Raw genomic sequence first — 26,071 nt, 5'->3', positions numbered from 1 at the left:
AATTAGTTGAGGGGGGTCAGGCAGGGAACATACTGGAAAAGGTGTGGCAGCTTTGCCCATTTTTTTCCCACTCACTTTAATGGAAGTTTCCCATCATATACAAAATAAATGGAGACCCTGAAACCTGTGTCCAGGTGGGCTGCCATGCTGCCACAAGCCTCTCAGTGTTTCAGAGGCTTCATTGGGAAATGGTGCCGATTCCAGCAGCTTCCTGGTGGAATCCATTCATGTAAAGCAAAGGGGGAAGGTATGGGGGACAGTAGTGGCTAATGGGGTGGCGCAGGAAGGGTTGCGTTGCTAACTTGCCTTCCCCATTGTGTGCACCACTGCCGTTTACCAAGTAGGGAGAGTTGGGAGCGAAAGGGGAGTGGTGAGCTTGGTGCAGGCACAGCAATAGGACTGTTGAATTGGTTCTGCTGCTGAGGTTGCACCGCACTGGGCTTCTCCCTCTTCTTGGTAACTGGCAGTGATGTGCAGAATTGGGAATTTGTATCAGCACCGCAGCACTGCATTGCCAACTGCTGCCGTTCATGTACCAAGAGTCAGGTTCTTCTTCTGGTAAAGGAGTCGAGAAATCCAAATAAGAGATGGAAGCCCACCCAGGGCATGCTCCAGCAGCCTCACTCCCCAATATGCCTTGGGGAAAGGGCAGTGTCTTTCTGGCCAGAGGAGGTGGCACTGATGCCCTCAGCCTCAACAGAAACAATGCTTATGCATAAACAAAGGAAATTGCCCGACCTTCATCTCCATCAGAGGTTACCAACAGGGAGTCCAAGGGCACACATAAACCCACAGGACTGTCCCTGTTCCCCCCTGAAATTTGGCTTGAAAGAAGAATTCTCTTGTAGCCAATAGGATAGATTATGGCGTGTTCTTGGCTGCCGGTGTGTGTGTGTTGATGGTGGTGATTTTCCTCAGTTTGCATTTTAACATGAAACCACCCATTTTGGTCCAACCCTGATGATAGCACAAAATCCTTCACTGCACCTATTGATGGCTAGCTTGCTTTACAGGTTCAGCACAGGCCCTATGGTTTGTACACGCATCCAGCTCCATCCTCTGATGACTCACCATCACTCCTGTCCTACAGCATCTGCTGCCTGAGGCATCCATCTCATTTCCCCTAATGGTAGGGCCGGCTCCGATTAATTGTGTGTGTGTATGCTGCTTAATTGTAATAAAACTGCAAAGCGGTTTGTAGAAAGAAGAAAATAATAATATTACCAAGTATTTAATAAAGTCACAAATAATTCAATCCAACCACAAGCTAAAACCATATCAATGCACATGTCAATGTTCTACATACCGGGATAGGCTTGCCTCAGCCAAAAACGTTTTAAGTGGGTGCCAACAAGAGTATAGTGAAGGCACCTGCACAATGTCAATAGGCAGGGAGTTCCAAAGTGTGGGTGCTCCTGCATGAATAGATTGATTTCTTGCAAATGCATAACGTGCATTAAAAGCTCAAGAGCCCTGCATTCCTCTTCCATTGCTTTTAACCTCTCGTTTCACATTGTCTGCATTTTTAAATAATTAGAAGGGAAAGCAGGGAGTAGGAAGCAATAGTCTAACACCAAAAACACCAGGGTCATTTTCAGCTTCCCACTTTTTCCTGCCCTATCATTGCTTTTATCCAGTAACATAGTTTCCTTTAATCTCATTTAAGCCAATAATGATGAATCTATCCTATGAAATGGGAAACGTTAGCAAGAGTTTGTTATTTCAAGTGGGGGTTAGCGGGAGAGAAAATTTATGGGACAGAGAGAGAGAGAGAGAGAGAGAGAGAGAGAGCGCACTGTGTAGAGGGGACATACTTGTCACAAATATATGCACGCTCCCCCTGCTGGTGTCATATGGAAACAATTGCAATTAGAAATCTTTTATTTCGGTGCTTCTATGAGCTGAGCGATGCAGCCGGAACACCCGCCCCATTTGTAAGTATATTGAAATGATTACAATTGGAATATCTTCATTGGTACTCCTATGAGACAACAATGGCTTGTCAGGTGAACTCTGCCTCTCTGGACTGTAGGGTGGTAACAGCGAGTGATGAAAGGCACACCACCCCATAAGAAAAAAAGCAAATGAGATCAGGGATGGGGAGCCTGTGCACACCCAGATGTTGCTGAACTACAACTCCCAGCATCCCCAGCTATCAGTCATGCTGGCTGACTGGGGCTGATGGGAGTTGGAGTCCTGCAACATCTGGAGGGCCAGAGGTTACACATTCCTACCTTCGATGAAAAGAGGAGGGCAGGGGTCTCAAAAGAGACATGAGAAGGGCTTACAGAATTATTCATGGTCTAGAGAAAGTGGATACAGAGAGCTTCTCTCTCCCTCTCTCTCCCTCTCCAAGAACTTGGGCTCATCCAAGTTTCATCCACTGGAGGAAAGTGGAGAGGGAATACCTCCTCACAAGCTTTGCAATGGATCTGTGGAACTCAGGGCCACAAGATGTGAGCTCAAGTGGCCTTGAAAAGGGATTAAGCAGATGAACGGAGGGTCCATTTGTACATTCTGACTTCTCTCAAGCAATTACTCCTGGCTTTTCTTTTAATAAGAAAGAAATGGAAAAGGTAGGTCGCTCAGACCACTTCCTAAATTTGTAAACTGCACGGGGGCGGGGGTGGTGGAATTGAGAGATATTCACTGGGTTTTTAAAAATCCTGACAGCTGAGAAGCTGCTGCTTGCTGAGAGGGGGAGAAGCAAGGTGGCAGGGCAGTCGGTGTGGTTCAAATGTGCTGGTTGAGCCAATGTGGTACTGCAGTGAGTGCGTTCACACTGAGCAGGCCTCTTTGCCACCTCCCCTTCCTGGAAGGGAGCAGTGAGTCAACTGTCCGGAGGTCAGGTGAGCCCCAGCATGCTGTGTGCGACTCATGATATTATTGTTGTTGTTTTGCTATTGTTGGTTTTTTTTTTAAAAAAAAAAAACTCCATCAAATATCTACAGTATTTCATTGCACTCCCTCTCCCCACACATAGCTATTAACAATGAGTGCCAAGCATCAATACGCAGAGGTTTTGTTTTCTGTAAAAAGCAGGGTGCTTTTCCACTGCATTTAGTGACTGTTGTATCTAAGGTGAGGTTCAGAAAAGCTGCAGGGTTCTTGGGTGGGCAGGATTCCTTGAAAGGCAGAGGAGTGGCGGGGCAGCATCCCTCCCTATTGTTATGTCCCATCGAAAGGATTCTGTCTGAGCTCCTAGTCAAGGATTTCAAAGGCCCGGAACCGGCTCGGGTCCCTGAAGGATCAATCGACCTAAACACATCCTTTTTAATGCCCGCCTCTCCTCCCAAGGAGAGACAATCCTGGCCTCTTGCGTAATGCAAAGGGAGAATAAAGCCTTCCGTCAGGAGAAATCGAGGAGGACCATGCCTGGTCACTGAAAGGAAAAGACCACCGTCTGGTACCATGGCAATGGAGCAGGGATTACATTGCGGCAGAAAATAGGTTCCTTTTGATTATTATTCCAGTGCGTCCTTCTCAAGCAGCAGCTAAGCGATGTTGTCACTGAGCCTGATGAGAGGCCCGTTGTAAGGGGGGAAAGGAGGCTCCGAGAGGAGCAGACTGCGTTGCGGTGGAAAAAGAAAATGTTTGGGAGGAGGAGGAGAAGGAGGAGGCTGTTCTGTTTCTAATAGATACTAATGTGCAAGGGTAAAAGACACAACAGCAGATGCCTTTGGGGAAATTGGGAACAGGGGGTTTATCCTGTAGGGAGCTCAGATTCCACAATGAAAGGCGCAAATGAGTGTGTCTGCTGGAGAAAGCCTTGCAGTTGCTGGGTGGTGTTGGAAAGGTTCTCTGTGCATGCTCGGATGAACCCTTTTATTTTAACAGTGCAATGGTAAGTCACTTTTGAGGGGCTGCGTAGATTTGACTGTCAAAGGCAGGCACTCTTCCATCCTGCCCTTGCCCCCTTCCAGCCCTTTCCTTCTGCCTCGCTCATCTTCACACCGATTTCTCTCATCCTACCCCATTTTCGACCCCGATCAGAAGCCCTTAGGGTGCCTGAGTAATCATCCGTTGTCTTACAAATGGGCAGGGTTGAATGGACATTCAGGAGAAAGACTGCAGTGTTTGGGACGTTTTTGTTCAGTGAAAAGACGACTCAGAGGTGGCATGATGGAGGCTTATAAAAATTATGCATGGCATGGAGAAAGTGGATAGAGGAAAGTTTCTCTCCCACTCTCATGACACAAAAACTCTCGTGGACATCCGATTAAGATGAATGTTGGAACACATTCAGGGCAGATAAAAGGAAGTATTTCTCCACACAATGCATAGTTAAACTCACTCCCACAGGAGGCAGTGATGGCCAATGACATGGGTGGCTTTAACAGAGGATTGGGCAAATTCATGAAAGGGAGGGCAATTAATGGCTACAAGGCGTTGTGGCTTCTGAAGACCAGTTGTTGGAAACTACAGAAGGGGAAAGTGGTCCCATGCTCATGTCCTGCTTACAGGTTTCCCACAGGCATCTGGTTGGCAACTGTGAGGGCAGGATGCCATCCTCATGCACACCCCATAGATTCAGACAAAGCTCATTTTAGACTCTTGGAACAGCCCAAAGTGCCCTTTGTTGACCCACTGTTGAACCAGTGGGCCACAGCAACAGCTATGGGGAGATAAACTTTGCACAGCATTCCTGCACATCTTGAGACAAATTCTGTATGCATGCAAAACTATCAACATTTTCAGTGAAGTTATTAAGAACTAGGCCAGGCAGGCAATTGATCTTGCCACTGAAGAATTCTTGCTGTTTTTATAAGAATGGTGACAGCATTGGTTCGGGTCAGGGATGCACAACTTTGTGTTAGCAAGCAGTCTAGATTCTTGAATTTTGACTGCTCCATCAGCTTCTGATGAGTGATGTCGGTGAACTGGTTTAATCTTCTTAACCCCTGTCTTTGAGGCAGGGGAAACTGTTCCGCATAATCTGTCATACTTTTGGAGTGCTGTTGGCTGATCCTGGCAAGATCTCAGTAACCCTATGATGGGTCACAAAGCAATGAAGACAACCAGGGTTTGAGAGGATGAAATAGCTGCACAGGCTGTGTCCCCCGTCATCCCCCCCCCCAAATTTTGGGATATGACATGGGTTCCAGCAATTTGGAATTAGAATGCTGGATTAAATGGAGGGTCTGGATTAATGGTGCAGTTCTCCAGATGATGTTGATCTACAAGTCCCATCTTCCCTGATCATTCGAAGTTGAAGTGCAACTCTGAAGGGTCACAACTTGCTAGATGGGCCTTTTGCTCTGTTCCAGTAAGACAATCCATACATTCTTATGGGTTGTGTCTTTGCCTTTCTCTATAGCAGGGGTGAAGAAACTCAGACTCGGCCCACACCCCTCACTGGGTTATGTTTCACACTCAAGTGTTTTTGCCTGACTGAAATGTATCCTTCAGCTTTGATCATGCCTCTTCCTTGTCTGGCTAGAGCAGGGCTTTCCAAACTTGGGTCTCCAGCTGTTTTGGGACTACAACTCCCATCATCCCTAGCTAGCAGGACCAGTGGTCAGGGATGGTGGGAACTGTAGTCTGAGAACAGCTGGAGGCCCAAGTTTAGGGAACACTGGGCTAGAGGATAGAGAGGGATGAGTGAGTGTGTACAGAAACTAGCCTCTGGTACCAAGGTCAAATATAATGGGCTTTTCTTTGTTGTTTTGACCAATATATACATTTTATGTACACTTTTTCTTAGTAAACACTGCTTATCATTATAAAAGTGCATTGAAAAAAGTTCAGAGAAGTGTGACGTTTGAAGAATGGGTGTTTCTTTGTGGGTTTCTCACAGGCATCTGGATGCTGTCATTGGTCTGATCCAGCAAGCTCTTCTTAAGTTATTATTTTCATTTGGGCTTGTGTCTTGTTTCTGGAAGTGCAGCATAGCTGTCAAGTGTCCCTTATTTGAAGGGACAGTCCCTTATTCCAGTGCCATGTCCCGCTGCTGTTCCTTATTGATGGATGTCCCTTAAATGATGTCCCTTAAATTTCAAAGGAAGCAGCTCCTCTCCCTCCCTACCTGCCAGCCAGGGAGGAGGTAGGCTCCAACTGTGTTGCTTGGCTAAGTCTAAGAAGGACTGGGGGGTGGAGCTTGCATGCCTTGTGTGTGGCTAGTTAATGCAAGCTGAGGGGTTTTTTGAATGCTGGACGCCATTTTGTTGCATGTGCTGCTGCAAACTTTGCAGTGCAAAGCCAGGCCGGGGAGCCATCTTAAGCTGAGGCTGCATAGGCCTTGTGGTGCATGTGATTCGGATTCCATTCAGTTGAACCTCTGGTTACAAAGTTGGTTGGACAGTGTTCTCGAAGCTACCAGCATGAATTTGACCAGACTGCAGGAGGACAGGAAGACTGGAGTGTCTGGAACAGGTGAGGCTGCAGGTCCCTTATTTTGGCTGCTGGTCCCTTATTTTCAAGGCTGCTGGTCCCTTATTTTCAAATCTGTAAGTTGACAGCTATGAAGTGCAGATGTTGTTGGTTTGTGCTGAAGTGTGAACGGTGTCAAATTTCTCCTTCATCCCTACCTGCTAATGGGCTTCTCACAGGTATTCATTTAGCCACAACAGGACACCGATGCTGCCATAGATAGCTTGTCAAATCCAACAGAGTTGCTCTTATGTTCTTAACAAATCCATCCCTAAAAGAGAGGGACTAGATTTTCAGGGGATTTGTGTCGCTTGTTTTATAACCCAAAAGGTGCTGCTTCAGGAGCGGTGATGGTTGAAATTTCCATCCCCCTTCTCCAGAAGCCACACTCTTTTAAGGGAAAGGATATATTTCACTTCCTATTCACAATCCAACCCTTCCCCATGGCAGAACATGTGCCAGGAAGGGGATGGTGCATGCTGGACATTGCCTTGTGGATGGTCTTCTTAAAAGTTGACACCTTGAGGCTGTGAGTTCCATAGATTAATTGCACAATGTGCAAAGTATTCCCTTTTGCACTCTGCAAAAACTGTAGGCGTGTCAGAGAATTCCAACAGAAATGGGAACAGGAGCAGAAATCACCAATCTTCGTTCCACTGAATCCTAGCGGTATTTACTCTTGTTGCTTTATTTCATCTGCAAAATAATATGTCATTGACTACATTCCCCACCCCCATTTGCACAGTGTTTCCTTTGCATTGAAATCAACGGGGTGGGATGATGTAACGACAATTTATGTAATTTACTTAATTAATTATGTACGTTATGTATGGTATGTAGTTTTGCCAGAGCAGATGGTGAGATGAGCAACATAGTTTTGGGTGCAAGATGAGGTGCAGTGGAACGGAAGCGGTGCTGCTTGTGATGAATACGGGGCTGAATGGAACAAAGATCCCAACAAATCATGACTGGCCTTTCCATTAGGCCGAATGTGGCAGTCGCCCAAGGTGGCGGATGCTGAGGGGCAGGGAATGTTGGTGGGATGTTGGGAGGACAGAGTTGTGTGGTGGAGGGCTCTGAAACATTGAAGATCTTCAAGTAAAATTTGGCTGCCATTTCAGTATGCTTCTATGTGGGGTATTAAGGAGGGCAGGAGCTTGTTCTTCACCTCAGGCAACAACATGCCTTAGGCTTGACCTGCCCTGAACTATCGCTATGAGAGGTATGGGCATCCCCAGGAATGCGTATGTGTGATGCAAATGCCCCAAATAAATAAATACAGGTTTGTTGTTTTTTTAAAGGAAATAGGAATTGAGGTTGCACATATTGTCTCATATTTCATGTTCTCCAAATGGAACAAACACACTTCTTTTTTTCTTCTTTTTTAAAGAAAGCTGAGAATCAGGGTATTTTGGCTTATCTGGGGAAGGGACACCTGCCCTTTTACACACACACACACACACACAAACAAACACACACACACACACACACACTTCATCTAGAGGAACATCCTTTGTTGCCATAGCAACCGTAAGGAGGCCACGTAATTTTGGATTTCCATTTTGACTGACTTTTAACACGTTTTTATGATCAATTTGCAAAAGGCAGGAAGTCAATGAATTCCGATTAGGGCAACAAATCAGTGCTGAATTCATTTGAAGTCGCAGGCGAAAAAGAAGAGCAGTATGGCAGCTTTGCCACCTGACACCGTCCTGCAAATACAGAACGTGACAGGAAAGGAGCTGGGTTTAAGCCCAGGGCATAGAACCCATCTTCCAGCACAGAGGTGAAGATTAAGTGGCAGAGGTTTTGATGAGGAGTAGCTTGGAGGAGGTTTGGGGGGGGCATGTGTGCTGTTGTTGGATCCCCCCCCATTGTGATTGACTCAATAGACTTTTTTTTTAAGCTGCACAATATTATTTTTTTAAAAAAAGATCCTCACAGTGAAGCATGTTCCACAATGACATCCATAAATGAGATCATGTGATGCACACATATCTTATGTGTGGCATATGATGGGGTTGTATGTGGAATTGCTCTGTGCATCTCTGTGCTTGAGATTTAATACCTGCATATTTCGATTTACTGATAAATTGTTTGCATTAAAAAAAAATCCTGCTGTTCCTTCAAGGAGCTCAGGATGGTGTACTGTACACCAAGGATAACCAGCATGGTCCACTCCTAATATTGTCAGACAACAGCTCCCATAGGACCCAGAATGGTTGGTGTGGTGATGGGAGTGGTAGCCCAGCATAATCTGACAGTCTCCCCACCTGCTGCAATAAAATTGCTTTCAGGCAAGTGCTATCAGAACTGCTGTCTCTCAGCCTAACCTGCTTCACAGGATTGTGGTGGTGTTGGGGAAAATGCATGTATGGCACCTGATGGTTCTTGAAGAAAAAGGTGGGCTACAAATGCATCCATCAAACCAACCAACCAACCAACCAACCAACCAACCAACCCTTCAGTTGGATGGGAAGACAAGGATCATCTAGTCCCAACCCCCTGCAATGCAGGAACTTTTAGCCCAACGTGGGGCTCAAACCCACAACCCTGAGATTAAGAGTCTCATGCTCTACCAACTGTGCTATCCCTCAGGGCAAGAAAACTATATAGCTTCAGCATGCTTCAGAGGCCATCTCTAGGCTGACCAGGCCAGTCTAGCTTTTGGAGGAGCCGCTCTGTGCCCTTGAAGGGCTGCTGCCTTGTTCTGCAGTCATTGGCTCCCAGCATGGTGGCAATTTGGTCTTCTGAATCCAGATAGTCTTCTGAGATAGTAAGGTGGAAATGGAGATTCCTTGTCCAGTTCATCGCCTGAACTTGAGGGAAGGTCAGACATATAACAGGGTGTCCCAAAGCTGTCTTGGTTTGTGCTTGTTTATTTGTTGTTAAGCCACACACTTTTCTGTCACTGGCAATGCAGTGGTGCTGCGGTCTAAACCACTGAGCCCCTTGCCGATCAGGTGGTCAGCGGTTCGAATCCCTGCGACAGGGTGAGCTCCCGTTGCTCGGTCCCAGCTCCTGCCAACCTAGCAGTTCCAAAGCACGCCAAAAGTGCATCCGGCGGGATGGTATATGGCGTTTCCGTGTGCTGCTCTAGTTTCAGTGTTCCATTGTGCCAGAAGTGGCTTAGTAATGCTGGCCACATGGCCTGGAAGAACTGTCTGCGGACAAACGTCGGCTCCCTCGGCCTTTAAAGCGAGATGAGCGCCACAACCCCAGAATCGTCTGTGACTGGATTTAACTGTCAGGGGTCCTTTACCTTTTTTTTTTTTTAACCACACACCTTTCTATCACTGGGAAGAAGGGATTGTATCTTTAAGGCCAACCACTAAAGGTAAAGGTAAAGGGACCCCTGACCATTAGGTCCAGTTGTGGCCAACTCTGGGGTTGCGCCGCTCATCTCACTTTATTGGCTGAGGGAGAAGGCCTACAGCTTCCGGGTCATGTGGCCAGTATGACTAAGCCGCTTCTGGCGAACCAGAGCAGCTCATGGAAACGCCGTTTACCTTCCTGCTGGAGCGGTATCTATTTATCTCCTTGCACTTTGACGTACCAACCACTAGGGAAGAAGAAATCTAGACACACAACCAGTTCTGGCTGAATTTTACTCCTAATCATCATCATCCAAAGGAGAAGACAAAAAGGGAGAACCAGCCTCAAGATGCAAACATGGGGACCCTCTAGCTCATAGGCCCTAAGTTGACCCCTCCAAGCCCATTTCTCACTAAACAAACCCGCCTGCCCACACACCTGTTGTCATATGTGACATCGGGTGCTGGGCAGATAAGGACCCGACTGCAAAGGAGCAACTAGGAACTTAAAGGGAGCTCCCAAATGCTCCTTTGCGAGCAGGGTGTGCTGCCAGTGCTGATCAGCTCATTGGCACCAACAGAGAGCCTGTTGCGATCAGCTGTACTCAGGAGTTCCCTGTTGAGAACTCCCTTGTGCAGCCCTGGGAGTTTGTTATCAGTATCACCTGATTGGCACTGAAGGTAAGCCCTCTGAAGGCACACTTTCAATGCCAATCAGCCATGAGTCCCGCTTTCTCCATTTGCAGACACAGTTTGTATCCAAACTGCCCATGCAAATAGCCATCCCCCACCCCACGCCCTGCATTGGCTAGTCTGTATAGGACCAGAATAAAAATGTCCATTTGCAAGCACAGTTTGAATTCAAACCACATCTGCAAACAGACAAATTGGGGCACGCTGTCAGTGACAATCAGCTGACACAGTACTAGCAGTGACACTCCTTGTAGCTGCTGGTGGGCAGCATGATGGCAATAGATGATTGACAGGTGATTGGCCCTCCCAACTTTCACAATGGCCTGCAGGGAGGGGGAAAGGCCGGGTCTGGCCCACAGGCCAGCAAAGCCCCTGGAAATGCCACTCCTTCTCTTGGTTATCATCATTGTTGGCATAATGGCAGACAACCAAATGGTGGTGAGGAAGAGAAGGAGGAACAGAAAGATCAAGAGAGTGGTAATGTTAAAGAGAGTTAAAGACTGCTTGGAAACTTCAAGCAATTGTGACCGTGCAGCTCCTGACTTGGGATGCAGGTGGCACTGTGGGATGCAGGTGGCGCTGTGGGTTAAACCACAGAGCCTAGGATTTGCTGATCAGAAGGTTGGCGGTTTGAATCCCCGCAATGGGGTGAGCTCCTGTTGTTCGGTCCCTGCTCCTGCCAACCTAGCAGTTCAAAAGCACATCAAAGTGCAAGTGGATAAATAGGTACCGCTATTGGGTGAGTGAAATTGGGTGAGTGGAGCATATTGTACCCATTGCCCTGATTGCTGGTGTTTCCAGCCCAATTTAAAGTGCTGGTGGCAAAGCCGTGCCTGGGCTGGTTGTGTATGTCATCATGTGAGATTGTTCTGCAGCTATTTCCATTTAGGGGGCCCCTGCCTTACTAGAAGTCAGCCTACTGGGCTAAGCAAGGTTTGAATTTACTTCTAGGTTGTACCGTTGGAAATATCAACTTAAAATCAATCAATCAAGGGCCTTTTTAATGACGGATACCACAAGACAACTCTTCTAACCTTCAGCAGCCATAGAATTCCAGCTTTAATCGTGGAAAAGAAAGCTCTTTTAGCCCAGAAAGGGGTCCTTCCTTATCGGCATTTTGTAGACACGTCACTTAAGCCACTGTTTGCATTCAAAAGGGCAAACAGGAGGAACAATGCCACCTCATCTAATACAGTGGTACCTCAGGTTACAGACGCTTCAGGTTACAGACTCCGCTAACCCAGAAATAGTACCTCGGGTTAAGAACTTTGCTTCAGGATAAGAACAGAAATCGTGCTCCGGAGGCACAGCAGCCCCAGGAGGCCCCATTAGCTAAAGTGGTATCTCAGGTTAAGAACAGTTTCAGGTTAAGAACGGACCTCCAGAATGAATTAAGTTCTTAACCCGAGGTACCACTGTACTGACATTTGCCTTATAGCCGAAGAAGAACCCAGTCAGTGGTGTTCTCCAGGTGAAAAAAAGCCCTGCTGGCTGGGATGGGTCCTTGAATTCTGAACATGCCTCTTGCTTGTCTGAATGGAGAATAGATAGGGGTGCGGGAGAGCGTGTCTAGGAACAGGCCTACTGTACAAAGGTAAAATTGACATCCATTGCTCCTCCCACTTTTGCCTCTGGCCCCACCCACCACATGCATGAGGCCCTCGGAAGGTTGCTCAGAAGGGAATGTGGTCCTCAAGATGAAGAAGGCCTCCCCCTCTATATTTCTTCTGGTGCCAGATAGCTGCCTGAGAAATCCTCGGCTCCTCTGTCACAGTGATGGGAGCATCTCACCAGCCTGCAAATGAAGTTTTAAGTGCTTGCTCTGCATCTAGAGCCATAGCCACAACCTGGTTGTGGTTGTGTGAACAAAGCCGCACCTAGTTGGTGGAAGTACAGGATTCGACTGCCAGTGTGTATCCATCGCAAACGTGCACTAACAAAACGAAAGGATGCCGACACGCGTCAGTAGAGAGTGTCATGGAGGAGCAGGTGACAAATTAGTGGCAGGTGTGCTACTGCCCTCTGTTGGACACAAGTGATGTTGGCTGTGAAATTAAATGCAAAGCTCGCTTTTTCATTGATGAATGAGCAGTCGCTATTACACCGCGATAGCTCACTTGGTAGAGCATGAGATTCTTAACCTCAGGGACATGGGTTTGAGCCCCACATTGGGCAAAGCATTTCTGCATTGCAGGGGGTTAGACTAGATGACTCTCGTGGTCCCTTCCAACTCTCAAGTTAGAAGAGAGGAGTTTCCGACTAAACATCAGGAAGAAATTTCTGACAGTAAAATCTCTAAGACAGTAGAACAGCCTCAGGAAGTTGTGGGCTCTCCTTCCTTGGAGGTTCTTAGTTGGGGGTGGCATGGCCACCTGTCATGGTTGTTTTAGCTGAGATTGCTGTATTGCAGGAGGTTGAAGTAGATGAACCTTGGGCTGCCTTCCATCTCTACGATTCTACAATTCTATGATTCTAAGTTGCTCCAGTTCGAAAGCACGTCAAAGTGCAAGTAGATAAATAGGCACCGCTCCGGCGGGAAGGTAAACGGCGTTTCCGTGCGCTGCTCTGGTTCGCCAGAAGCGGCTTGGTCATGCTGGCCACATGACCTGGAAGCTGTACGCCGGCTCCCTCGGCCTATAAAGCGAGATGAGCGCCACAACCCCAGAGTCGGCCACAACTGGACCTAATGGTCAGGGGTCCCTTTACCTTTAGGTTGCTCCTGGGACCAAAACTGATGAGATGATTCAATTTCGATTGCATATACAGTGGACGCTCGGGTTGCGAATGTGATCCGTGCGGGATGCACATTCACAACCCGCAGCGTCTGCAACCCGCAGTGGCGCATCTGCACACACACGGGTTGTGATTCAGCAAGGCTGTGCATGCACAAAGCATGATTTAGCACTTCTGCGCATGCACGACTGCCAAAACCCGGAAGTAACACGATTCATTACTTCCAGGTTTCTGCGGTCCGCAACTTGGAAAAACGCAACCTGAAGTGTCTGTAACTTGAGGTATGACTGTGTGTGTGTGTGTGTGTGTGTGTGTGTGTGTGTGTGTGTGTGTATATATAATTGGAAGTGTAACTCACCTTTTTATTTCAATGCAGAGGTTAAAAACAATGCCAAATGAAAGTGTCCCTCATGGGGAACCAGGGCTCACCAGCAACCTTGCCCTTTAAGTAGGGAAGCTTTGACACAACAGACTTGAAACAAAGTGATCCTTGCCGCAGAGCAAGCAGGAGTCAGTGCTTCCTTTGACCCCTTAGTCTGGCAGGCGACTATGGAAGATACATAACACCCTTCTTTTGATGTGCCCCTTCCCTCAGGGTACAGCACACCACCATGCAAAAATAACTTCGGCTGCAATCCTAACTCACAAACTGGGAGCTGAGTTCAGCAACATCTGGAGGGCCACAGATTCCCCATCCCTGCTCCTGAGAATCATAGTTTGGTGAAGTGTACAATCTAACTTGATGCCCTCGGAAGTTGCGTGGCTGCAGGTCCTATGAGCTCTAGCCACCATGTCCAATGCAATGGGAAATGGGAGGTGTAGTCCGGCAACTAATTGATCTGCCAAGTTGGGTGTTCCAGTCTAGAGCCTTTCTTTCCAAGGGGAGGGGATTTCTCCTAGAGGAGTCATACAGTGGTGCATTCTGTAGTTCATTGGGAACTGGGTCTGAGTTGTGAGCCTTTCTCCAAACAATTCTGGCCAGATTCCAAGCTCCTCCCACCGCAAGCATCTGGCCCCTACAAGCTCACCCCAAAGGAAAGCCAGCCCTTACACTGAAAAATGGTCTGGCATGCTGTACAAGTGCTTTTAAACACATGCACATGCAAAAGAAGAAAAACTGCAGGAGCCACACACTCTAATAGATAATTACACTTTGTAGTTGTGATGTTGCCTCAACAGCTTGCATTGTAGTGATGGGGGTGGAGGAGGGTGGAATCAATTGGCTTAATTTTAAGACTGCACTCCTTAATCTTTTAATTGTATAATCTTTATCCTGCAGTCTGTAATATGCACAGTGTACACCCCAAGACCGAAAGCCTGATCTTAGAAACCTAGGCCTGGCGCACTCCAGTGACATCACTGCTGTGTGCCAGGGAGTGTTTGCAGCAATGCTGAACATTAAAATGGCACCTGATTTAAATGGAATCTGGAACAAATTAAAGGCAAACTAAATATAGTTTTCTTCAAGGAGACTTTTTTTGTCACTTGTAGGGTTTTGCATTTTCAACAGGATTGCCAACCAATTCTGTTAATCGCAGAATTTGGCTCAAAATGTATAGTTCAATTAACATTGAATAGTGTTTCAGAACAAGGGCAACCTTATCCAAATCCACTTTTCCATAAAGCAGTGAGCATTGCACTATTGTCCTGATACTTTGAACCTTTTTGCCCATTTGCAGCTTGCAGCACGCCCTTAAGACTACAAAAACTCACAATGCAGTGCAACTGTTATGAAACATATTGGAGGACGATAATTTGAAGAGAGATTATATCCTTCGTGAATGGAACCACACAGAATGTGGCTGTGCAGACATATTTTTCCATAGATATTTACAGCCCAGGGGCAGAAAACCAGAGAATAATAGCATATACATTGTCTACATTGTCTCCTTGGCTTCTACCTCTGTGGTTTTTTTTTATTCAAACAGCACTTGACCACCTAGGGTTACTGTCTTTTGGATGTCCGCCATCTTTCTTTCTGAGCGAGTGAGCAACCAATGTCATCCTTTACAGTTCATTAAATTCCATGAGGCTGGCCAGATGAGAAGTCTACATATTTGCAAGTAATATCCATATTTCCTATCATTAATGCTCTTTGGGGATTGACAAGAGGCCCGCTGCCATACTATAACATTTTGGCAGCCTCGAGGACTGGCATGTCCCAATCACACACCCTTTGATTTGGAGAGTTTCCTCTTCCCCTTTTGGCACGCTCGCCGGTGTCACCAAGAGCGGAAGCAAGAGGCTGTGCCAAGGTTTTGTGCAGAGCAGTGGATAACATTACTGTTCGTTACCCACTTTATCCTGACATGGCATTAGCATGCCCCTGGGCAAGCCGGTTCAGGCATGGTGCCATCGGAAGGGCTGAGCATATTCAAGACACAGTATGTGTGTTGGGAACATGAGTGTTGAAGTAGCAAGGCCTCTCGGATCCAAATGGAATTGTTTCCAGCATTTAAGTGCTGAGTCGGAGGCCGACACTCTACAGCAGGGTTGCGTTTCATCTTGGACTGGTGTCTCAGGCCCTACATGAGAGTAATCGGGAACAAATGTCATCATACGTGCCAAATCAGCCATTGCAATGGGCAGCAGTGGTCTCTGCATGCAGGCACACAGACATTGAATGTATCCTGCTGTATAGGATGAAAAACGAGCCATTTTAGATGTTTGTTTGTTTATTATTTGTTTATTAAATTTGTATACCGCCCAATACCCACAGGTCTCAGGGCAGTTACAACATAAAAACTGCAATATAAAAACACAAAATGTATAATAAAAACAAAAACAAAACAACCCAATAACCTAAAACATTTTAAAAGGTTCAGGTAGGTAGCCGTGCTGGTCTGACGGAGTTGAAATATATAAAATATATTAAAAATAAATTAAAAAGTAGCACCTTAGAGACACACTTCTTCAGATATGCTGAAACAGAAGTCACCAGACCCTTATATATAGTGGGAGGGTGGGGTGGGGTTTTTCTCAGAAGGGTATTAAGGTAAAGGTAAAGGTACCCCTGCCCGTACGGTCCAGTCTTGACAGACTCTAGGGTTGTGCGCTCATCTCACTCAAGAGGCCGGGGGCCAGCGCTGTCCGGAGACACTTCTGGGTCACATGGCCAGCGTGACATCGCTGCTCTGGTGAGCCAGAGCCGCACACGGAAACGCTGTTTACCTTCCCGCAAGTAAGCGGTCCCTATTTATCTACTTGCACCCGGGAGTGCTTTCGAACTGCTAGGTTGGCAGGCGCTGGGACCAAGCAACGGGAGCACACCCTGCCGCGGGGATTTGAACCGCCGACCTTTCGATCGGCAAGCCCTAGGCACTGAGGCTTTTACCCACCCGCGTCCCCTCAGAAGGGTAGTAGGAGGTCTCTAAAGTGCTACTGGGCAATTTTTTTTATTTTTTTATATATTTCAACATTTTAAAAGGGCCTTGGATGTTGGCCTTCCATATGCAGAGACTGGCCAAGCGTGTTGCATGTCAGAAATGAGTCAGGAGATCCACTGTGCCCATGCACACATAAGATAAGATAAAACTTTATTCACATTAGCCAATGGCCATAGCAACAGTAAAACATTACAGTATACGCAGAAAGGGAAATTTGATATAAGAGCGCAATTTAAAGTCCTGAATCAGCAGTCAGTTAGTGGCCCTTATTCTGATTGCCCCTGCTATGAACCTAGCAACCTTTGCTGTTATCTGCTCATTTTGATCTGATAGAAGAAAGGACATTGTGGCAGTGGTTGAGCGCCCTGGGATGGTTAGTACGAGTGGGGTGATGATCTCATTCCTCAGGTCTTTGTAGAGAGTACAGGACAGGAGGACGTGTGCCGCTGTTTCGATGCTGCCATCTCCACAGGGGCAAAGACGTTTCTCAGGCGGGATCTTTTGGAATCGACCCTCAAGTACCGCAGATGGCAAAATATCTAGTCTTGCAAGTGTAAAAGCATGTCTGTATTTTGGGATAATAGGTTGGGGAGATATGGGGCCAGAGAATCAAAATGGAGAGGTGGAAAATGAACATACCAAGGACAGAATTTCCTTATAGTGTTCTGATGCTCGATATCTTTTAGACGTTGACCAATGAGTTTGCTTTAGTAGGGCCCATAGTGAGTAGGTGTTGTGGGGATAGGCCACAAGAGTGAAGTTTTTGATAGATGGTTTTAAGCCAGGTACTTTTAACCCATGCACACAGAGTCGTCCTGATCAGGTTGTGTGCATTTGTTTCTGAAGCAAATGAGCAGCTGAGCCCAAATTAGGGATGCTGCAAGAAATTAAGCAAAGGAGTGTACAAATGATAACCTCCATCCTTGACTGGTTATTCATGAGGAGGAATGGGTTGAACACAGTCCAAGTCATGCAGCAAGCAGCTGAATCAGGGCTGGATTCAGCTTGATCCTCCAGCCACCCTACCTCTGCTGCCTCCTAGATGTCCCCCTAGAAGTTGGAGTCCCACAACAACTGGAGGGACAGTGCCCCCCCCCCCCAGTGCACTAAGATGAGACAGATTCACAGAGAAAAGGCTATTAAGGTCTAGTAGCCACAACGGCTATGTCCAACCTTCTCTGCCAGAGGCAATAATGCTTCTGAATTCCAGTTGCTGAGTGAAAACTTGAACCTTGGCCTCCCAGATCTTGGTCCAACACTCTTAACCATTACACAGCACTGCCCTCTTATAGGTGCCTGATGTACCTCTGTGGGGAGGGAATTCCACATCTTAGGGGTTGTCTCAAATCATGCCTTCCCCCCGGCCATCACTTCCCCTGGACTTCTGTGGGTGGCAGAGCTACCAAGAGGGCTTCCTCTGCAGATCTTAACATCCAAGAAGGTCTGTGAGGAGACGGGAGGCCTTTCAGGCTGTTGTTGATGATGATTAATGCTTTTTTTCTATATATAAAAAAGTGCCAGTACTCACATAATCCTTTTCCTTTTTTTTAAATGTATTTTTATTAAAGATTTTCTTAGTTTACAAAAGTATGTGTAATCTCTCTCTCTTTTCTCTAAGTAACATTTTTTACAGATCAGTTTCATTTGTTGAGACATTAGGAAGAAGAAGGGGAGATGGATGGGGTGGGGTCGGGTGGCGGTGTTTCTATTATACTTAGTATATGTGGGGTTTTGTGTCAGCGTCGCTTGTGCAGGTTCACCACAGCCAATCACAACCTCTCTAGGCCAACCCCAACCTCTCTCACCACCAAAGGAACACAAGTGAATAGCACAGAACCTCACATAATCCTTTTCCTCCTTTCTCTCTCTCTCTCACTCTCTCTCACACAGCATCCTGCCCTCCCCTTTCTCCTTCTTCTCCTTCTCCCTCTCCAGAGCCAGTGTGGTGTAGTGGTTAAGAGCAATAGACTCGTAATTTGGTGAACCGGGTTCGCGTCTCCACTCCCCCACATGCAGCTGCTGGGTGACCTTGGGCTAAGTCACACTTCTCTGAAGTCTCTCAGCCCCACTCACCTCACAGAGTGTTTGTTGTGGGGGAGGAAGGGAAAGGAGAATGTTAGCCGCTTTGAGACTCCTTCGGGTAGTCATAAAGTGGGATATCAAATCCAAACTCTTCAAACTCTTCTAAATTCTCCTTCCAACTTCCACAGCATTTTAGACGGCAACAGGAAGTTCCTCCCTCCTTCTGACTCCTTCCTCCTCCTCCTCCTCCTCCTCCTCCTCCTCCTTCTTCCTTTTCTTCCTCCCTTCCTCTCCTCCTAGTAACCAGCCGGACCATCTCCGCTCGCCTTTATGGCTTGCCCCAGCCACAGAATGGAGGACAGTGGTCCAAGCAGCAGAGGTTGCTTTCTCTTCCCATTTCTCTCTCTCTTTCCCTCCTCCCCTCATCTTCCCCCTTCCCCTCCCTGCAGGCATGGAAAGAGCAAGCAGAGGTGAAGGAGAAGCAGCACTCACTCACACCTGGCCACTTGTGGCGTAGTGAGGCAGCGGCACGGCAGCGCACCCAAGGGGGGAGAGCGCGCATTGCGAGGCAGCTGAGGGGGAACAGTGCAGCCTGTGGACTGAGAGCAGCAACTACAGCCCTGAACAAGGGCCTCCTTTCCCTCGCTGCCGCCACCTCAGCTCTTTGCAACCCCCCTTTCCACCACAGTTGCTTCCTTGCACTCCCCACCCTCTACTGTATTTCCCTTACTGCAAGATTGGGAAGAGGGGGGAAAGTGCTGGTACTGTGTACTGCCAGGGGGGGAAAGCACCATTGAATTAATTTCCTTTTTTTAAAAAAAATAATCAACCCAAATAATGACTGCTTCAGGGACGGAGGTGGTGCTGCGGGTTAAACCACAGAGCCTAGGACCTGCCGATCAGAAGGTCGGCGGTTTGAATCCCCACGACGGGGTGAGCTCCAATTGCTCCTGCCAACCTAGCAGTTCAAAAGCACACCAAAGTGCAAGTAGGTAAATAGGTACCGCTCCAGCGGGAAGGTAAACGGCATTTCCGTGCGCTGCTCTGGTTCACCAGAAGCGGCTTAGTCATGCTGGCCACATGACCCGGAAGCTGTACGCCGGCTCCCTCAACCAATAAAGCAAGATGAGCGCCGCAACCCCAGAGTCTGCCACGACTGGACCTAATGGTCAGGGGTCCCTTTACCCTTTACCTTTAATGACTGCTTCTGTTTTCTAAGTGCACTGTGGGCCCTATAGCCAGTGCGTAGTTAAACTATGGAACTCACTACCACAGTAGGCAGTGTGGGCCACTAACTTGAATGGCTTTAAAAGAGGATTAGACAAATTCATGAAGGAAGAGAGGGCTTTTGGTGGCTAATAGCCACAGTAGTTATGCTCTGCCTCTAGAGTTGATGGAAACAATGCTCTTGGAAACCATGGGAGGGAAGAGAGCTCTGGTGCTCAAATCCCGCTTGCTGGTTTCCCACAGGCTACTGTGAGAACAGGATGCTGGACTAGTTGGGCCATTGGCCTAATGCAGCAGGCTCTTCTTATGTTTTTATGTCCAGTTTCTCCCCACCCGGAGAACGTCTGTGGAAAGGCCTGAAACGATCCCATCCAGCGCTCCCACAAAACGCCTTGGTGAGGCCTATATAGAGCTGCGATTGTTTAGCATGGCACTGCAGCTGGGTCAATGGCTTATTTTGGTTTGAGAGTTATAAAAAGCCTATGTTTTGTCAATCTGTCATCCCGAAGGAACAAGCCTAGAGACTTGTTAGCCAGGCTTATTTTTGTTTGGTTTCGTTTAAGAGCCCACATTCATCAGGGGGCCTGGCATCGCTGCCTTAGTCATAAAGTCATTGTGCCCCAGTTTATTTAGACATGTCTGGCCTGTTAATTGCAAAAGGGAAGGGTGGGGGGGAAGCCTTCAGGATTGTGGAAGAGACATCAATCAGTGTCTATGAGAGATTCTCTCTTTTTTTAAAAAAAGTAAGGCTAAACTTCAGGGAAACAGGCTGCAGGAGGAAAACATGCAGCTCTATGAGCAGGTACATGGCCTGCTCTGGCATGGGGCTGTTTGGATGAAGGATGTGAGGAAAAGGTGGGCATTTGTAGCCTAATAGTCCTTAACACTAGGGGTGTACTAAGTGCTTTTACTTTTTTTTTTTTTAAGAAACAAAAGTGCCTGTACTCACCATGAAGTTGTTATAGTAAGTGCCACCCTTTTAACATTTGGGGGTAAAAAGTGCCGTTACTACATACCTTTGAGTACCCCATAAAAAAAGAACTGGGTGTACTATCAGTTGACTAATCTGATCCTTCTTCACTTCAAAAGTAGTGCATTCCATGCACCTGCAAAGTTGACAAAATATATTGTGGCTTGCACCACAATATCTGAGGGGTGAGAGACTCCAGGTGTTCCTGTGCTTATTCAGGGTTCCATTTTCTTTCTTCTTCTTTTTTAAAAAAATATTTATTAAGTTTTCCATTTTAACAATCCAATAAAAACCACATCAAAACATTCCAAAGTATAATAGAATCAAAAAAGCCAAATAATCATACCAAATTATATATCTTTGGGTGACTTCCCAAGCTCTGAAGTTTGGGGAGTAATGATCTAATATTGTACTGCATTCCTTAATTAGTCCAAATAGTCCCAATAAAACATTTCCAGTGTTGTTCCTTCCTTTATTTTTAACAGCCTCTGAATTCATTTAGCAAGCTGGTTAGTCTTTTGTAGTTCTGTGCGAAAAAATTTAATTTTCGTCTTCTTTATTTTCCTGTTGTAATCCAAAGTTCTTATCAATGCCACTTTCACTTTCTGTGAAGGTGTTCTGTTTTCTTGGAATGACAGTGAATGGAGATTGCAGTGTGTTTAGGATGTATGGTTTTATTGACTCAAATATCCAACCTGAGCACAAGATGGAGGGGCTCACAGCATCAACACTCCAACAGAACTTGCGTCCCCATGGACTCCTACTGAGATCCCCAAACCATAGCTCTTGGCTCCAGCACACAGGCCTCTGTGTCTCCTGCTTCTAGAATCAGCCCCAAACTCACCCACAAACAAAAAATCATTGGCCTGTTGTTCCCCATCTTCAAGTGATGTGGCATCCAGCTAACTGATGAGGCATCCAGAAAAGGCCCGCCCATTTGTCCTTATAGCAATCTGTTAGGACATGTAAAGGACAGTACTTAACTGGCCAGCCAAGGCCATTACCTTAGCAAAGGAACTGGTTTGACTGGTTTCCTCTTACATCAGAGATACAGGATTGCAGGTTCAAAAGGAGCCGCAGGCACCATTCAGACTGACCCCTCCAACCTATAACAATATATACTCTGATCTCACCAAGTGTTTGCATTGCTTTAATACTGTTCAGTGCCTGTTTTTATTTTATTAGATCCTTCCCTGCTTCCCCCTTCCTTACGAAGCTGCCTTATCCCAAGCCAGAGCATTGCTCCATGCAGCTCAGTATTGTTTGCACTGATTGGCAGCAGCTCTGTAGGATTTCACAATGGGAGCTGGAGATGCCAGAGGTTGAACCTGGTGCTTACTGTGTGTAAAGCATTTATTCAGGAGCTGCTCAAGGTATCTGATAAGACCCAACATTCTTTAATCCCACTTTCCCCCTCTATTTGGAGTGTTCAAAATGACTGGCTGTTTCACCACTAACATGATTCAGCAGGTACAGAATGAAAAAAATCTACCTTATTAAAATAGAATAAAAACTGCAACATATCATATCCCTGCAAACAACTTGTGGATTTCCCCCAGGCATCTGGCTGGTCACTGTGAGAAGCAGATACAGGCATTAGATGACCCAGCAATCTATTTTTATTTTCTCGTATTTTGGAGTATTATAGCTTTACTTAGTGCTGCTGTGAAAAATCCCTTTTAGTACTTTGTTAGAAGGGACCCCGGTCCTCTCTCCTAGTGTCGTGCGATGAAGTGTATGGTGACATCTACTGGCTGGATAAATATACTGCATGGAGCCTGTAGCACTGCAGGTACCAGGCTAGTAGGAACCGGAGGAAGTAACCTGTGACTCTCGTTTCCTCTTAACATTTCCTTGGATGGGGCGGGGGGAGAGAAAATGTGCTCAGTCTTCTTTGCTTTGTCTGCTGAAACCCACGTTTGTGGAGTAAGTGATTCAAGCGTTGTTCCCTTTTGGGAACTGGTGCAGTCCTCTGCTGCATGTCCAAAGGTGGGGTCAAAATGCTGATATTTGATTCTGTTCTTATCCACACAGGAAGAAGTGTGTTCACACAACTAGGAAGAAGCATGAACTGTTGAATGCATCTGGAGAATGGCTGCTGTGTGCTTCTCTTCGACCCCAGCGGCTACAGGTATGAAATGAGCACACACACACACCCTGCTCCCTGCAGTTTCAGCAGTAACAGTGCTTGAATGATGCATGGCATTGAGAAAGTGGAGAGAGAACTCATGGACATTCAATGAAGCTCAAGGTGGGAAGATTAAGGGCTGGCAAAAGGAAAGTACAGTGGTACCTCGGGTTACAGACACTTCAGTTTACAGATGCTTCAGGTTACAGACTCTGCTAACCTAGAAATAATACCTCAGGTTAAGAACTTTGCTTCAGGATGAGAACAGAAATTGTGCTCCGGCGGCGTGGTGGCAGCAGGAGGCCCCATTAGCTAAAGTGGTGCTTCAGGTTAAGAACAGTTTCAGGTTCAGAACGGACCTCCAGAATGAATTAAGTACCGTATTTTTCGCCCCATAGGGCGCACGGGTCCATAGGGCGTACCTAGTTTTTTTTTGGGGGGGGGAATAATGGGAAAAATTTATTTCCCCCCCCCCAGGCGCGGGGCTGGGGCGGGGGAAGCCTGAGCTTCCCCCGACCCCAGCCCCCAGAACAGGCTGCTATCCGCAAGCCTAGGGAACCCGGCGGGAAGTCGCGCCAGTCTCCCACGGTTTGCAGATATCTGCCTGAAGCCGGGGGCGTGCTGAGAAGCTCAGCGCGCCCCAGGCTTCGGGATGCAGGCAGCTCTCCGCAAGCCTTGGGAGACCGGCGGGAACTCCCGCGGCCTCCCAAGGCTTGTGGAAAGCTTCCTGAAGCCTGGAGAGCGAGAGGGGTCGGTGCCCACGACTGCTCTCCAAAAAAACATTGTCATCAGCTCCTCCTCTATGTGAGAGGCTTCAGTGTGGCCCTTTTGAATGCTCCTTTGTTCCCCATTGGATGGCCCTGCCATTAGGCAGAGTGAGGTGGCTGCTTCTGACAGCAAATTGCGCATCGTTAAATATAGTATTGATATATTTCAATTACAGGCAGGAGGGGAGGAAGTGCTTTTGATGCCAAAATATTGGCCTTGGGTATTTATGCACCTCAACTGAAGGGAGTGGGTGTCATTTGCTGCTCTGCCCCAGAAATCAAAATGCATTGGGCCTGTAATGGCATCACCAGAGTTTGCAATTGCTTCTTTCCCTCTGCGACTGAACAGCGTTATAGGATGGTGGCGCTCCATCTTGTCGTAGGCTAAGGCGATGCTTATCTTGAGTGCAGAAGCCCAGACAGCGAGAGTGTTGATGCAAATGGCTAGCCTCTCGCAGCCTTTGCCAACTATTGATTAGGTATCTGATTTGCTTCCCCTTGACAATAGGCCACAAGACTAAGCCAATAAAGCGAGGGGAATGAAAACCTGTCACGATCATTCGATGCAACCGGGAGGCCAATGGGAAGGAGGAACTGACGGTTGGATGAGGGGAAGGTGGGAGGGAGGCAGAAATCTGTCTTAGCAACAGAAGAAAACAACCTTCTCTCCTCCCTGCCCTCGTCACCTCCCAGTGTCCCAGCTCAGTACATGGGGAAGATTCCTGCTTATGTTTCTTAATAATATTTTGAACTGGCCTGCTTCTCAGATGGAATGTGGCTTAAAATAAATGAGGACTAGCTTACCTGGGCAACTCCCCATTAGCTTTATAAAGGTTATGTGTGTGAGAGATAATTTCCCCTCCTTCTCCAGTCATCTGATCTTCGGGCAGAAATAGATGGCTATTGTCTCGTTTGGTTCTTAATCTCTCCCTGTAGGTAACCCTGACTGCAAATTAAGATCAGCTTCATTTATTTCTGCCTTTAATAAGTTCCCAGTACAGATGAAAGCATCATTTGAAACCCACTCTAGTTTTATCGGACAGGATGGTATTTATTTACCACTAGGACGATGCTCATGAAAGGGTAGGAATGTGTATGGCAATGTGGTCCCTGGCAGACACATTCTTTCCCAGAAGGCCTTGGGCACATGCCCCTCTGTCTTCTGACTTATTGCAGAAACTGGGGGCCTTTGGCCTTCCAGGTGTTGCTGAACAATGACTCCCGTCTGCTTACTGACAACCTTGCCAAACCCACTTCAATGGCTACTAGCCATGATAGCTGTATTCTACCTCCACCATCAGAGTCAATAGTCCTCTGAGTACTAGGTACTCAGGGAATTATAAGTGGTTTAACAATCAATCCCTCCCTGCAGCGAACTCTGGGAATTGTAGCTCTTGGAGTGGAATAAGGATCTCCTCAGCACTCTCAGCACCCCTAAACTACCGTTAGCAGGATTCTTTGGGGGGAAGCCATGGCTGTTTAAAGCGATATGATGGCACTTTAAATGTATGGTGCAGATGGGGCCCTAGTGTGGTATTTCCCTCCTCTGAAAGAAAGACGTAGAACTGAACGTAAGCCAGTTGCTTTCAGTATGTTTTAACACATGGAAGTGGTTAGACACATGCTGCAAGAGACTGAAATATGCTACTTCTTGGTTCAGTCCAACTTTCAAAGTCCAAGCTGGAGCCTTTGTAAGATCAATTAACAGTGTTGAGATCTACTGGATATAGCCAATCTGTGTCCAACTTTAGCCCATAAAAATGATTTCGGAATTTGGTGCTAAGGGAATTGATGATGGAGTGTGTGTGTGTGTGTGTGTGTGTGTGTGTGTGTGTAAACGCTATATAAAGCCATCCGTTTGTTTCCAAAGGATTTGTATCATTTTTTTCTGGGAAAGACCTTGGGACTGGTCTTTGACCATAATAAATTATCCATCTATCTAAGACCTTGGGCCCCCATCAAAGTTCAAGTCACTCTCAGCTAGCCATGGGCCAGAAGTAGGTGCCTTGAAGGGACTGCCCTTCTCCACCTTCACCTAAAGACTCATCCAGCAAACTCAGCAGAGCCTATGCTCTGAGCTCTGCAATCTGGATGAGTTTTCAACCTTCTTACCACAACACTACACCCAGGGGAGCCAGCATGGCATTCTCCAAGCAATGTTGTGCTGGAGCACTCACCATTCTTGACCTTTGTGCATGCTGGTTGGAGATAGACTTTTGTATCCCACTTTTCCTCCGAAGGAGCTTAGGGTGACAGGCAACAAAACAGCCAAAGAGTACATTAAAACAGTTCAAAAACATCTGAAAACATTCAAGTCATTGCTTTTTCTCTTTCAATGGAGATTTGTTCTGCCTGTGCTCCAAGACAGTGAAGTTTGTGTCTACGGGAAGCAAAAGACTCGTGTTGAAATCCACTCTCGGAAGCTATTAGCATGTTGTCAAGGGCCATAGACAGCTCTGAGA

The 26,071-nt window shown here is 46.9% G+C and overlaps 1 long non-coding RNA gene across 2 annotated transcripts in view; it reads left to right on the top strand.

The window, feature by feature from the left end:
* Window positions 1-26,071, top strand: part of LOC114585351 (uncharacterized) — a 118,095-nt gene that overhangs the window by 52,301 nt on the left and 39,723 nt on the right. For both annotated transcript variants that reach the window (XR_013390838.1, XR_013390837.1), the window contains exon 2: window positions 22,749-22,845. This is a non-coding gene — a long non-coding RNA (uncharacterized LOC114585351). The remainder of the gene's footprint in view (window positions 1-22,748; window positions 22,846-26,071) is intronic.

This window comes from Podarcis muralis, chromosome 15, assembly GCF_964188315.1.
Source record: "Podarcis muralis chromosome 15, rPodMur119.hap1.1, whole genome shotgun sequence".
NCBI classification, from domain to species: domain Eukaryota; kingdom Metazoa; phylum Chordata; class Lepidosauria; order Squamata; family Lacertidae; genus Podarcis; species Podarcis muralis.
This window is presented reverse-complemented; position numbering and strand designations above follow the sequence as displayed.